The following is a 15,143-nucleotide window of genomic DNA, read 5'->3' on the forward strand; positions in this document are numbered from 1 at the left end:
TGACAGCACTACTTTTAACCCATCCTTGGTAAGTCCTTCCTCCGCGGCAGACCAGGAGCGGTGGGCTGCCAGCCGACTGGCGCCCGGGGACAAGTTCTTTGGCATCACCATTGGTCAGGTGGTGATCTTCTTGCACGTTTTTAGTGGGGGTATTTTTATGGAGGATACCCCAGGTGAACACGGGGAGAACATGCAAACTCAAAAAACAGAAAGGCCCTTTTTCCTCAAGCAGCAGGCACCGAAGGCATGGTGGAGGACATGCCACCAGCGCCCGCAGCGGGAATCGAACAAGGACTTTCTAGCTGTACTTTTACCTTCAAACTATACTCAAATGAAGTACTTCAGTACATTTATTTACTGTGAACTTGTTGCATTGTCACATTAAACTGTAGTCCACTCTTTAACACTTCATGTTTCTCTGAACAGAAACTCTCAATCCTGCTGTGTGTTTAGCTCTCTTAGCTGTTAGCTTTATTAGCTCTGTAAGCTCAGTTAGCTCTGTTGGCTGTTAACTCCTTTAGCCAAACACATGGCAGGACTCTACTGTCCATCAGCTGCTGACAGCTAACAGCAAACTAGCTCTACTCCTGCTGATTTCAACTCAGATTTATTGTTCACAAAGTAGCTGCTGAAAACATGTGAAAAGACTGAACCATGTTGTACTGAAATGTAGCGTTAGACCTAGTGGTGTAGTCTAGTTAATTGTAGAGGGTATACTGTACTGTACTGTACTGTATATGTAATTAGCTGTTAAAATAATGATGCAGTCAATGACTAACTTGTAAAACGAACCATGTTTTACAAGTATGAGCCTTGTTAGCCACAAGGGGTGAAGCTATAGTTGTACTTAAGTTGAACTAAAGCAGTGTAACACCTCAATACTGTATTGATCTCTCTAGTAATTCATGTTGTGCCACTGACATGGCATAAGAGATGATGAATGATAATAATCAACCTTTTAACACCTTTCTTAAACAGTATTTACAAAGTGTAAAGCTCCGCCCAGCGAGGACATGAAAGAGGAATGCGAGGAAGAGAATTTCCCATAAGAAATGAATGGGACGAGTCGAAAAATGTGGAAAAATCTCCCCCTTTTTCAATGGACTACTGCTCCGGTATATGTTCACCTAGAGACGCCATTCCAACGTTGAAAAGTAGACACAAGTCTCGTGTATTGGTGTATTAAGCCACGTTTCGATCGTATAGTTTTTGAGCAGTCACTGTTCAATGACCATGATCGTTTTGGGAGAAACTGTGAGTTTATAATGGGTGTGTATTACATGGAATGTTCACGCTAGTGTGGAGGAGACTAACTGCCAGAGTGGAGAGAAGCTCTGAAAATCGTCTGACACTTTTTCTTTCCACGCTCCTCCAAAGCACAAATTTCGCTCTACATACGTGAAAATTTCCAGAGCTGTAGTGCTGATTCTCACGATGTGCCTGGTTAAGCGACAGGACTTACAGTTTTTGATTTATGAGCCTCTGAGCAAGGAGAGTACCTCTCACCTGGCTCATAAGGTCCAATACAAATCAAAAACAGGAGAAACAGAAACCAACCATGTTTTTAACTCGCTGTAAAATCTGCATTTTTGACCCCAGCGGAAAAAGAAAGTGATCAGCGTGTAGAGCAAAGCCTTGTAGCTCTGATGGTGAAGAAATTTTGGCAATCGGACTTTCGGTCTTTGCGTGAGAAGCATTTGTTCGAGGGGTGCGCAGAGGCTAAATTCAGACGTTTCTGTCTCTGCTCCTCATTGCCTCCAATACAATGCATGTGTGTCTGCACCTGTGTCTGAGTGGGTGACATCATTGATCAGGCCACCTCAAGTTGCCGTGGCAACCTCCGAGCCTGAGTACTTCTCTCAGCATTCCTCTCCCACACACACACACACACACACACACACACACACACACACACACACACACACATATGTAGCTTCAGCTGTGGCTATGCAGTGGCTTGACAATGAGCCACAGCCTAGCCTATTACTGGTGAGTTGTAAGTGTTAGTGAGGTAATGAGTGATGTTGGCCTGTTAGCATTAGCCACAATGCTAACATGCTAATATTAACATGAGGTCCTATGAACTTGTTGGTGCATAGAGGTTTGACTTTTGATGTCGGGTTGTTGTGCTAACATGCTAATGTTAGCATGCTAATGCTAACATGCTAACCTTGGCTAAAATGATTGTTCAAGGCATTCTGATTATGGTTCAGATGTTTTTAATGTGTTAATTGACATGCTAATGTTAGCTTAGCATTAGCTGTTGGCATTGTCCGGCGGTAGCCCCCGTGGCCCTTTCAAAATTTCCCAGGGGGAAATTGTCTAGTTTTTCTTTCAGCTGTCATAAATAAGTCCTATAAGTAAGTTTTTTTTTAATTCAGTAACTTTTGGAAAATTATTTAACCATGCAAGAGCTGTAGTTCTTGAAATAATTCAGTGTCATTGAAAGATGACAGAGGACTGGCATGAGGTTTCCAACTGATTTGATTGACCATTGTCCAAACTAAAACATTTGTAAACATTTCATTTTGACAGGATCTTGACAGTAGTAATGAGTCGGGTGGCGATGACGGCAGTGATTATGTGCCTTCTCCAAGCTCTTCAGACAGTGAGACCAGCATTCCAAGTCCAATGCAGTTACTTAAGGATGCTGAAATGCAAGAGGAAGAAGAGCTGAGAGGTGATGCTGACAAAGCAGCTGATGAGAAGGAAGACGGCATGCCAAACATAACAGTGAAGAGGTGCAAGAGGGGAGAGAAAAGGAAGTGGGACAAAAGACATTATTGTATTTACTGCAAAAAGCCACAGAGTAAAATTTCCCGTCATCTAGAGAGAAAGCACAAGAAAGAAGAAGTTATTATTTAGTTATTAGAGCAATGTCCTTTAACAAAAACTCAAAGAAACGACGTCTGCTGTTGGATCAGCTTCGCCATAGGGGTAACTATCACCACAATGTAACTGTCTTGCAGACAGGAATAGGGGAGATAGTGACGTACAGACAGCCTTCAGAAGAAGTAAATCCACATCACTACCTGCCCTGCAATCATTGTTATGGGTTTGTCCGAAAAAGTGAGCTGTGGAAGCACGAAGCTACCTGCAAAAAACAAATGATGCTCCCCAGGAAAAATCCATGAAAAGAAAGAGAGTCCAAGCTGCTGCTTCCTGTCTCATTCCAAAATCAGGAAACACAACAGAGAGACGTTCCAAAATCATTTGTAGGATGATCCATGATGAGGTGTCGATTGAGGTAAAATCTGACTCACTTATTTGTGAGTATGGCGACAGACTGTTGGAGAAGCATGGGAGTGATCCATCCAAAGACGGCTATGTGAGTCAGAAAATGAGAGAGTTGGGGAGATTTGTGTTGGCTGCAAAGGCAATAAACAGGAAGGTGAAAAATCTGGAGGACATCTTAGTTCCACCAATGTTCAAGTTGGCTGTTGATGCAGCTAAAAAGGCATCTGGCTACACTAAGTCAAAGTAGCGCTATGATCGACCATCTCTTGCTGTAAAACTAGGACACTCTCTAAAGACAGTTGGTGATATCATGATAGGTCAGTATGTAAAAGAAGAAGATGAGGCAGCTGCAAACCGTGTGAGGAACTTCCTGGGTTTAGTCAGTGCAGAATGGAACCACTATGTCTCACATCGAGCAAGGACAAACCTGGAAGAGAACAAGTGGAACAAGAAAGAAATGATCCCTCTCACTGAAGATGTAATATTTGAAGTGCATGGAAGAGGATGCCAGAGAGAAACTCAAAGAAGGTCCTCATCCCAAAGCATATAACATGTTACAGATGTAGCGGCCTCGAAATTCCCCTAATCTCGTGCTGGGGCCCTGGTGGGTCCGTGACCGGTCCCTGCTCTGCAGTAGGCGGGTTCGTGACTGTAATGAGATCCCCCGCGATGACGTCATCGGCGCGGGGCCAACTCGTAACGCCCCTAAGCTCCATTTGCGGAAACTACCTGCACTCGCTCGATAAGTCCACCAGGAGGAGCAGTCATTATAATTGGTTACCGTGTCAGCTTTGCTGAGTCGTTCATTAGATCTGCACATAGCCTCCACTGCTGTAAGAAAAACTGCTTGTCTAGTAGAGCACCCTGTGCAGTTTTTTTATGCTTAATCATGGACACTGGACAGAAATCATTTACAGTGCGCTGAAGAGGGAGGGACGGGAGGATGAAATGCCAATTTCAGCCTGTGATCTGTTAATGTCTGACTGAACAGCCTCATGGAAGTGATATTTTGCAGTTCTACATATTTTAATCTAATGAAATTCGTTAAAACAAGTCACTTGGTGCTTTCAAAGTCATGTCATTGAGCTGAAAGGTTCCAGATTTCGTTCGCCTTCACAGGCGGCTGCGGAGCGCAGCAGACGGCTCGCACTGCGCACTGCGATGTTCAACATCATAGGCTTAATATACTGTAGTTAATTATCACTGATCTTTTTCATCGCTCTGTCTGTGACTGCCTGTGTCCTCTCTGTGTCTCTGTCTCTTTTTTCAGACTGTTCACGCGATGAATATAAACAGTAACTATTTAAAAAAGTTATAGTCGCGGGTAAACATAGTGCTCAGAAGCACCAAGAATGCATTTTTTTTACGTCAGGCGTTGTGCACGCGTGTTTGATATCAATATTGTGCCGCTGCACCTCAAATAAATGTTTTTTTGGGAAACGGAAATGTTCAACATGACTTCATCATGTTTGACCAGGCAGACGGGTTCTTCCTACAACATCAACTCTCCCTCCGCAGCCAGTGAGCCTCATCCCCCGCACGACACCTACATTCAATCATGAATAATCCTAATGGGCCAATCAGACCAATGAAAAAAAACAATGCTGTGGGGCATAAAGGGCCAATGGGCCGACGTAGATGGGCCAATCTACTTGTTTTTATTGGCCAATCAGTTAACACACACACATGAAAACGGACAATAAACAGTGAAATCAGTATCATGAGTGTTTCTCAGATGATGATTTCTGTATCTATCTAATCCGTGGCATGCAATATTTCACCCCGATTTTGGATAAAGTATAAATCCAATTGTTTCATTGTTTCATATTTTGAAGTATTTCCACACAAAGCTGGTGGCAGACAGCCCGTTATGCACGTAAATAAATAAATATAAAGGCGACTAAATTGACATTAGACATTGAAAAGTTTGTGATCCTTCTCTAGGCTGTGATATTTTGTTGATTCTTCATAATTTCTGGAGTAAAAAATGCATTCTTGATGTGCTTCTGAGTACAAAGAAGATGCACATGAGTTAAAACGCTTCACAGGGACACGCCATCTCCTGGTGACACCCTGCAATTGAATGAAGAGGCGTGTTTATAGTGGATTCTGGGCACACCCCCAAGAGGAGGGGGGGACTGGTAGCTGGCTGGCAGCCGGCTGGGAGCTGGATGGCCTCTGGCTGGGAGGGGAATTTCGAGGCTGCTGCATCTGTAAGTGAAACCATCCTCTCACAGACTATACTGTTTAACAGGAGGCGCCAAGGCGAAGCAGCTAGAATGGAACTTGAAACATACAAGAACAAAAATACAGAGGTGCTAAATGAGGATGTTATGCAATGCCTGCCTGAGTAAAGACTTCACAAGAATTGTGATAAGAGGAAAACGTGGGCGAAAAGTACCTGTGCTGCTTACCAGAGACATGACCAGATCACTGGATTTTCTCATTGAGCACAGGATGCAGGAAAACGACATTCTTGACACCAACAAATATGTCTTTGCAAGACCAAAATCAGACTCCCACATAAGAGGGTCTGACTGTCTCCGAAAGTTTGCAAGTCTGTGTGATGCAAAACATCCTGAGACCCTGACCTCCACTCAGTTAAGGAACTCTCTGTCAAATAATGAACCTGAAGGATCATGAGTTGGATCAGGTGGGTAATTCATGGGGCACGATATCCGCGTCCACAGAGAGTATTATCGCCTAACTGAGAACACAATCCAACTTGCAAAAATGAGCAAATTGCTTATGGCGATAGAATGTGGGACCACTGTCTATAAAGGAAAGTCTCTGGATGAGATAGATTTAGGATTAGAGGGTGAGTATCAGAGCTCCCAGTTTGATCTGGGTTTTTTTAACCTATTGGAAAGTAGTAGCAGAAAGTAAGTACATGTGACTTATGCAGTATCAAATATTTCTCTTACAGTTGCCTTGTCGCAAAAAAACAACCACGGGCGCACTTCAGAGCGTGCCACGAGGGAGGCATCGCCTGGACAAGAACTGGATGGTATGCAATTTGCTATAGTAGACATCAGGATTCAATGTTTTTTTTTTTTTAAACGTTTTATTTATTTTGCTTTTCTAATAAACAATACAAGAACTTGAGGAAGTGAACACTGAACCAAACAAAGCTGGTATTAAGTCATAAGTTAGCTTTTTCCACTGATGTTAAGTTGTAACGACTACTATCTGATGCCAAATCTGACCAGTGATGATATGTTTAGCCGCATGTCATCGTTCAATCGCTGGCTGTCGAGGTGGTGTCCAGCAAACGGTGTTGGCTTCATTGATAATTGGCAGACTTTCTGGGGAAGACCTGGTCTGATTAGGAGAGACGGCATCCATCCCACTTTGGAGGGAGCAGCTCTCATCTCTAGAAATCTGACTGATTTTATTTATGAACCTAACCCCTGACAACTCAGAGTTGAGACCAGGAGGCAGAGCTGCAGTCCTACATGCTTCTCTGCGCCTCCATTAGAGCAGTTACCCACCCAACACTCCATAGAGACTGTGTCTGCCCCCTGACCACGTAAACTAAGTAAACCAAAAGTACAGAGAAGAGGAGTTAAACATAAGAATCTAATTAAAATTAAAACAACCACTGCAATAGTACAACAAGATAGGAGAATTAAATGTGGACTGCTGTTTTAGTAAATGAGTTAATATCAGACCATAATATTGATTTATTTTGTCTGACTGAAACCTGGCTGTGTCCTGAAGAGTATGTGAGCCTAAATGAAGCTACTCCTCCGAGCCATATTAATACCCACATTCCTCGAGGCAGCGGCAGAGGAGGTGGAGTTGCAGCCATTTTTGACTCAAGCCTTTTGATCAACCCTAAACCTAAACTCGACTATAACTCATTTGAAAGCCTTGTTCTCACTCTTTCTCATGAGAAATGGAAAACAGTGCAGCAATTTTTATTTTTATTTGTTGTAGTATACCGCTCTCCTGGTCCTTACTCCGAATTTATAGCTGAGTTCTCGGAGTTTCTATCAAGCTTAGTCCTTAAAACAGATAAAGTAATTATTGTAGGTGACTTTAATGTACGTGTTGACGTTGATAATGACAGCCTTAGCACTGCGTTTATCTCAGTATTAGACTCAGCTGGCTTCCGTCAGAATGTACATGAACCGACTCACTGTTTTAACCACACCCTCGACCTTGTTCTGACATATGGCATTGAAATCGAAGACTTAATAGTCTCCTCACAGAATCCTCTTATATCAGACCATCATTTAATAACTTTCGAATTCATATTACCAGACTACCAGCCAGTAGGCAAAAACTCTTATACCAGACTCCTGTCTGATAGTGCTGTAGCTAAATTTAAGGATATGATCCCATCAGTATTTAATTCAATGCCATGTCTCAATACAACAGAGGAGTCTTATGCTAACGTTAGTCCCTCCCAGATTGACTTCCTGGTTGATAGTGCTACAGGATCGTTGCGTATGACACTTGACTCTGTTGCTCCCCTAAAAAAGAAGATAATTAAACAGAGGAGGTTAGCTCCATGGTATACTCCTCAAACCCGCAAATTAAAGCAAACTTCACGGAAAATAGAAAGGAAATGGCGTTCTACCAATTTGGAAGAATTTCGGTCCGCCTGGCAAGACAGTCTTAAAATATACAGGAAAGCCCTCCGCAGTGCCAGGGCAGCCTATTACTCTGCACTAATAGAGGAAAATAAGAACAATCCCAGGTTTCTCTTCAGCACTGTAGCCAGGCTGACAGAGAGCCATAATTCTGTTGAACCATGTATTCCTTTAGCTCTGAACAGTAATGACTTCATGAGCTTCTTTAATGATAAAATTCTAACTATTAGAGACAGAATTCATCGACTCCTGCAGTTAACAGGTACTGTTTTGTCTTCAAACGCAGAAATCGTAGAAACTGTTACTCAGTCTGTCGCAGTTTTAGACTGTTTTACTCCTGTTGACCTTCACCAACTAATTTCAATAATTTCATCATCAAAATCATCTACCTGTATTTTAGATCCTATCCCGACTAAGCTGTTTAAAGAAGTATTACCTCTAATTGACTCTTCAGTTTTAGACATGATCAATCTCTCTTTATCAACAGGCTACGTACCACAGTCCTTTAAAGTAGCTGTGATAAAACCGCTACTGAAAAAGCCTACTCTTGATCCAGGGGTTTTAGCCAACTATAGACCGATATCCAACCTTCCCTTTCTCTCAAAAACTCTTGAGAAAGCAGTTGCCAATCAGCTGTGCGACTTTCTAAACAACAATAGTTTATTTGAGGATTTCCAGTCAGGATTTAGAGTACATCATAGCACAGAGACAGCACTGGTTAAAGTTACAAATGACCTTCTAATTGCATCTGATAAAGGATTTGTCTCTGTACTAGTCTTACTGGATCTTAGTGCTGCATTTGACACCATTGACCATGGCATCCTATTGCAGACACTGGAACATGTCATTGGCATTAAGGGAACTGCGCTAAGCTGGTTTAAATCCTACTTGTCAGATCGCTCTCAGTTTGTACGCGTTAATGACGACTCCTCTGTGCTCACTAAAGTCAGCTATGGAGTTCCGCAGGGTTCTGTGCTTGGACCAGTTCTATTCACCTTATATATGCTTCCTTTAGGTAAGATTATCAGGAAGCACTCAATAAATTTTCATTGCTATGCAGATGATACCCAGCTATATTTATCAATGAAACCGGAAGAAACCAGTCAGTTAACTAGACTACAAGCATGTCTTCATGACATAAAGACCTGGATGACCTGCAATTTTCTGATGCTAAACTCGGACAAAACTGAAGTTATAGTATTCGGCCCTAAACATCTTAGAAAGTCACTTTCTGATGACATAGCAGTTATGGATGGCATTGCGCTGGCCTCCAGCACCACTGTAAAGAATCTGGGAGTTATCTTTGACCAAGACATGTCCTTTCACTCCCATGTAAAACAAATTTCAAGGACAGCCTTTTTTCACCTACGTAATATCGCAAAATTCAGGCATATTTTATCTCAAAATGATGCAGAAAAACTAGTCCATGCATTCGTAACTTCCAGGCTGGATTATTGCAATTCTTTACTATCAGGCTGCCCAAATTGGTTGCTGAATATTCTCCAGTTGCTCCAGAACGCTGCAGCACGTGTTCTGACAAAAACCAGGAAGCGAGATCATATTTCTCCAATACTAGCCACTTTGCACTGGCTCCCTGTAAAGTTTAGAATAGAGTTTAAAATTCTCCTCCTTACTTACAAAGCCATAAATGGCCAGGCACCTTCTTATCTTAAAGAGCTCATAGTACCTTATTGCCCTACTCGAACACTGCGTTCCCAGAATGCATTTCTACTTACGGTTCCTAAAGTCTCAAAAAGCAGAACAGGAGTCAGAGCATTTAGCTATCAAGCTCCTCTCCTGTGGAACCATCTTCCAGTCTTTGTCCGGGAGGCAGACACTGTCTCTACATTTAAGAGTAGGCTTAAAACTTTCCTTTTTGATAAAGCTTATAGTTAGGGCTGGCTCAGGCTGGTCCTGGACCAGCCCCTAGTTATGCTGCTATAGGATTAGACTGTCGGGGGACATCCAAAGATACACCGAGCTCCTCTGTCCTTCTGTCCCTCTCCATCCGCACGCTCTCATGTCCTACCACGGCGTGTTACTAACTTAGCTCCTTCCCCGGAGTCTCTGTGCTTTGTCGTCTTGCAGGTTCCCATGGACAGTGGCTGAATCTGGATTGTGGATTTCAGCTGCATCTCCTGCCTTGGCCCTGCCTGACATCCACTGCAACTGCTACTGCTGTTATTACATCCACTGTCACTGTTACTGTGACTGCGTGTCTGTCTCTCTGTCTCTGTCTCTGTCTCTCTCTCTCTCTCTCTCTCTCTCTCTCTCTCTCTCTGACTGCTTTTCTGTCTGTCTGTCTGTCTGTCTGTCTGTCTGTCTGTCTGTCTGTCTCACTCTCCCTCTCTTGCTCTTCCTCTTTCACCCAACCGGTCGAGGCAGATGGCCGCCCACCCAGAGTCTGGTTCTGCTCGAGGTTTCTGCCTGTTAAAAGGAAGTTTTTCCTCGCCACTGTCGCCAAGTGCTTGCTCATGGGGGAATTGTTGGTTTCTTTGTAGATAAAAGAGCTTGGTCTGTACCAGCTCTATATGGAAAGTGTCCTGAGACAACTTCTGTTGTGATTTGGCGCTATACAAATAAAATTGAATTGAATTGATGTGTGTTTCCTTCTGTTACAGAGCGATCCAGAAGCCAGAAGCGGAGGCCTGGCCGGGATGAGTCCTCTGACCAAGACTCTGATGGTACGTACTATGATCATGTACAGCTTAGACTTTCTGGCATGCAGTGTACAGTAGGTTAGCACTCAGTTTGTGTACCTCATGGGCTGTCTCTTCCTTCACCCAGAATGCCCTGCTGTAAACACAAACACTCCTGTCAAGAGACCATCCAAGCCTGATGCAAATGGTAAGCTTTTGTGTTGCCAGTAAAAAACAACCGCCAAACATTATAACATTGTTTTAAAAGTGACATTTCTAGTGACATAACTATTCTTGGAATATACAAAATATACTTGCGCTTCTTCATACCATAAAAATATTTTTAAACTACTCAAAAGTCAGTGTAAACTGACGTAAACTGTCCAAATTTTTAAATTTTTTTTTACTTTGCTGTTGTCATCTACTATGGTGTTTTTTATTTTATTTTGCTATAATAATAACAACAACAACAACAACAACAACAAATCTTTCAAAACTGAAATTTTTTTATTTTGACTACTCAAATGCATCACTAACAACACATTTTTACAAGCATTGAACACATCATGATAACATAACTGACGTTCGTCTGATGCTCATAATTACTTATTAGACTTGAATGCGTCGTAGTACAATCCAATGCAGAGTCTGAACGGGCAAATGGAGCACTGTCACAGTGATGTGGGAAACATACAGTCACTGTAGAAGCCCCGTTATTAGTAACGTTCAGTTAGTGACTTTTTTTTAAATTCATGACTGGTGACTTGTCCAGTCCTGAGTGTAGCCCACCGGATGACAGCTGACAGTACAGTAAGCCTGCGGCTGTGGCTCATCAAGGCTAAGATAATCGTTTCAACTGCACTAGCCTACTTTTACTCTCACCATTCTTGGAGGAAAACTGTTTAATGTCCTGGGCCCCTGCTCTGCTGCTCCTACTCCGGGCCTCCTTTTCCACTCTCTTCTGGTGTCCAGATTTGTGCCTTTTAGGGGGCATGATGATATCACCTTATCTGGCTAGCTCTTGCTCACTCCCGCGAAGAGCGAACCGTGCTGGATGGACAAACCATTTCTAAGAAGGGAAGGGACAAAGGGAATTATTGAAATGATTAAAATTAGAGAATATTGAGTGACTTGTGGCTGTTTGAATTCGGATTTATTAGTATAAGTATGTTGTGTATTACTGTGTATGCATAATCATTTTGTCATAGGCTACTGGGGGGCCGTGTGTGGGCCGTTGTGGGCTGTGGGCCGTTATAATTATCATCACCTTTGCACCCTATATGACGGCGCTGATTCAGGCCAGCCCGTTTAATGATTAATTGCTCCCAGTCTTTGTGTACTCTATGATTTCTGACTTCAATTGAATGATCTTTCTGTTTACTCTTTGTTTAGGTTCTGCCATTAAGAAAATAAATCCAAGGCGGCCCTGGAGTGACGCCGAAAAAAAGGCAGTTTGGCGGCAGCTGGGTAACTGCATTACACTCATGAAGCTTCCAGGAAAAAGAAAATGCCAAGAGTGCGTGGATGCTGAACCCGCACTACAGCAGAGCAGGCAATGGAAGGATGTGAAGAATTACATCCACAATTCAATTAAATCACAAAAAAAAGTTCTTCTGTTAATTTCACTCATTGTTCTTAAACAACAGCAAGTTCAGGTAAAAGTTGTGGTTTGCTGTACAAAGATGTAAGAAGTTACATTCTTCCTGTATTTGATTTGCTTGAATAATAAGTAACCCTTGTAGTTGCTTAATGCTGTACACAGGTGAGAAGTTACATTTTTCTTGTTTTCAAGTAGCATGAATAATAAATAACCCTTGTAGCTGCTTGAAATTGCAGTGTTTCCTCTACATTCACTTAGGAGTGGTGAGCCGCCATTCCTAAATCCTAGCCACCTCTCCTTCCATTTTTTTTTTTTTTTAATTGTCGCAAATACACCATCGTCTCCACCTTCACTGCAGAGTTCTGCACTGGGTCGGATACTCGCAAGTATCCGACCCAGTGCAGGGTCTACAGATAACTATAGATAACTGTCTTGCTCAGAATTTATTATTGGCACTTTCCCCATGCACTGCCCTAATTAAATTTCAATTCATTCAATACAGGTCATTCTGTGGAGAGGAAAGACAACAGGCCTTGAGCAGTCAGAATGAAGATTGTGTTGGATAAAGAGACGACACAGACCACCAAAAAATTCACTGCTGATGCTGTTTTGAAGGTTTGGGTTCAAGGACGACACAACTCCATTGAAAAGCCGATCAGTTTAGCAACATTAGCTAATGCGTTGCTAACATGTTAGCGATACTACACCTCTTTTTCTGTTACCATTGACAAACGTGAATTTTGTATTGTACTCATATTATAATGCGTTGTTTTGCGTATTAGAGCTTCCATGGTGAGAGGATTGTTAGCTGGTTAACTCTGTTTATGAGATCACTCACTCCAGAGCTGAGCACACCACGTGGATTAACCAAGGATCATCTAAACCAAGTTTCAGACCTTTGGCACCGACGGCCTCAGAGCTATGGGTTGGCCAGCCACTCTGTAAGCGGGAGGGCAAACATCCCTATTAAACCGACTTCCAACTTCTGAGTCAAAAAACAAACAAACAAAACTAGATCATCATGTTTTTTGTTTTTTTGTTTTTTTTGAGTGATGTTTCTTCCAGTGAATCTGCTTCTTACATAAATGACACTTATTATTATTATTATTTATTATTGTAAGCCAATCAGAATTGTCAATATTGAGTTATCAAAGCAAATGTGTGACATGCGTCTGCTGATCCCAGAAGAAGTTGCTATAAACTTGTCATTTTGGTACTCTCAGAATATTTTTTGCATGTATTTACTCCTATTTTTGGTACAAAAACAAATGCGTAAAAATAAATAATCAAAATGTAAGTAATTACATAACTCAACCAGGTAGTGGGGGGCTTCAGAAGCTTTGAGGTGAACGTTCTTCTGAGCTTTAATTTGGTGTATTACTCAAGTAAATCAGATCATGCTATCCTGAGAGACAAGGCTAAATTAGATTTGACACATGACCTGTGACGGCTGCTTGGAAATGCCCACACTAAATCTGTAATTTTAAGCAGCCAGTTTGTGCTGACCTGGAGATACAATACTGTTGGAAAGAAGAGGGTTAGGGTTATCTAAGCTTTCATTTGATGGACAGCATGTGTGATTTGAAGCACGTTTTCCAGAAATACAGTAGTAAAGGTTACAATACAAAACCACATTGCTGGAGGCCATGTGAACAGTGAACAGTGGCTCTCTGGGCAGGGATTTATAGACTGCAAATAAAACAAAATAAAGTTAAAGCTGATTTTTTTTTTCATTTGACTGAGGTTGAGATGTGGACAATCACATCCCCTGCACTGTAAAATAGCACATCTTAATAAAATAAGTTCACGTAACTTAATTCTCTAAAAAAGTTAGACGTACTCCATCCATCCATCCATCCATTTTCTATACTGCCTATCCCTTTCGGGGTTGCGGGGGGCTGGAGCCTATCCCAGCTATCAACGGGCGAAAGGCGGGGTACACCCTGGACCGGTCGCCAGTCGATCGCAGGGCAACACACAAGACAAACAACCATTCACGCTCACACTCACACCTAGGGACAATTTTACAGTCGTTAGACTTACTCATTCACATGAATTTACTGTAACTCAAAAATGAATTGTTGAAGAAATAACTGACTTGTTTTGAGTGTACTTAAATCTGTCGAGCCTTTCTGTGTGAAGTTTGCATGTTCTTCCCGTGCATGCGTGGGTTCTCTCCGGGCACTCCGGCTTCCTCCCACAGACCAAAAACATGCTCATTCGGTTAATTGGTGACTGTAAAAGTGTAAACATAGCAAGGGCACATGTATAAAAAGCTTGTGCGCATCAGCGCTTGTGGCTTACGGCCATACCAGCCTGACAACGCCCGGATGGGAGACCGCCTGGGAATACCAGGTGCTGTAAGCCTTTTCTTCTCGACTTCGGTGCAATGGCCGTCCACACCACTGCATGAAAAACCACATTTTTGACCCGTAAATCCCTGCAAATTTCGTTGATTTTCGGCGATTTACGGCAAGTTTATGGGGAACTTTGCCGGCTCCGAAAACAGTAGAACACAAAGAACACAGTTGACAGAAACATTTTGAAAAAAAAGTCTTTAATGAAATCGTGACACACACATTAACAAGGATCAACCAAGTAAAATCAGTGACTACTGGGGAAAAAAAGCAAGGAAATGTGCAGAGGGGTTCACTGATAAGAGTCTCTGGGTTGGGCCATGCCGCTGGTCCATGGTGCATGAAAAAGAGTCTAAGGCCTTTGGAAATGCTTCTTTGCTGCCTCTGGGTCATACTGAGTTGGCGCCTGTCGCTTTGAAGGGGACTCGATGCGAAGCCTCTTGCGGTGTGTCGCCACATACTTTGGGTCGCTCTCCAGCCGCTCTTGCAGTGTCTGGCAGAGTTTGGAGAGCTAGGACACTCCTTCTTGCTTCCAGCAGCTGTAAATACAGGTATTAATATAATATTAGTACTGCTAAGAAACAATAACACATGATAACATATGTGAGCATATTTGTCAAAAACAATGCAGCTAATAAATAAAATTCAGCCCATTTTTACATTGTTGTGAAAATAAAGCAGCATTCATGGGACTCTTATCTGCTTCCTTCTT

This window comes from Chaetodon trifascialis, assembly GCF_039877785.1.
Source record: "Chaetodon trifascialis isolate fChaTrf1 chromosome 24 unlocalized genomic scaffold, fChaTrf1.hap1 SUPER_24_unloc_1, whole genome shotgun sequence".
NCBI classification, from domain to species: Eukaryota; Metazoa; Chordata; class Actinopteri; order Chaetodontiformes; family Chaetodontidae; genus Chaetodon; species Chaetodon trifascialis.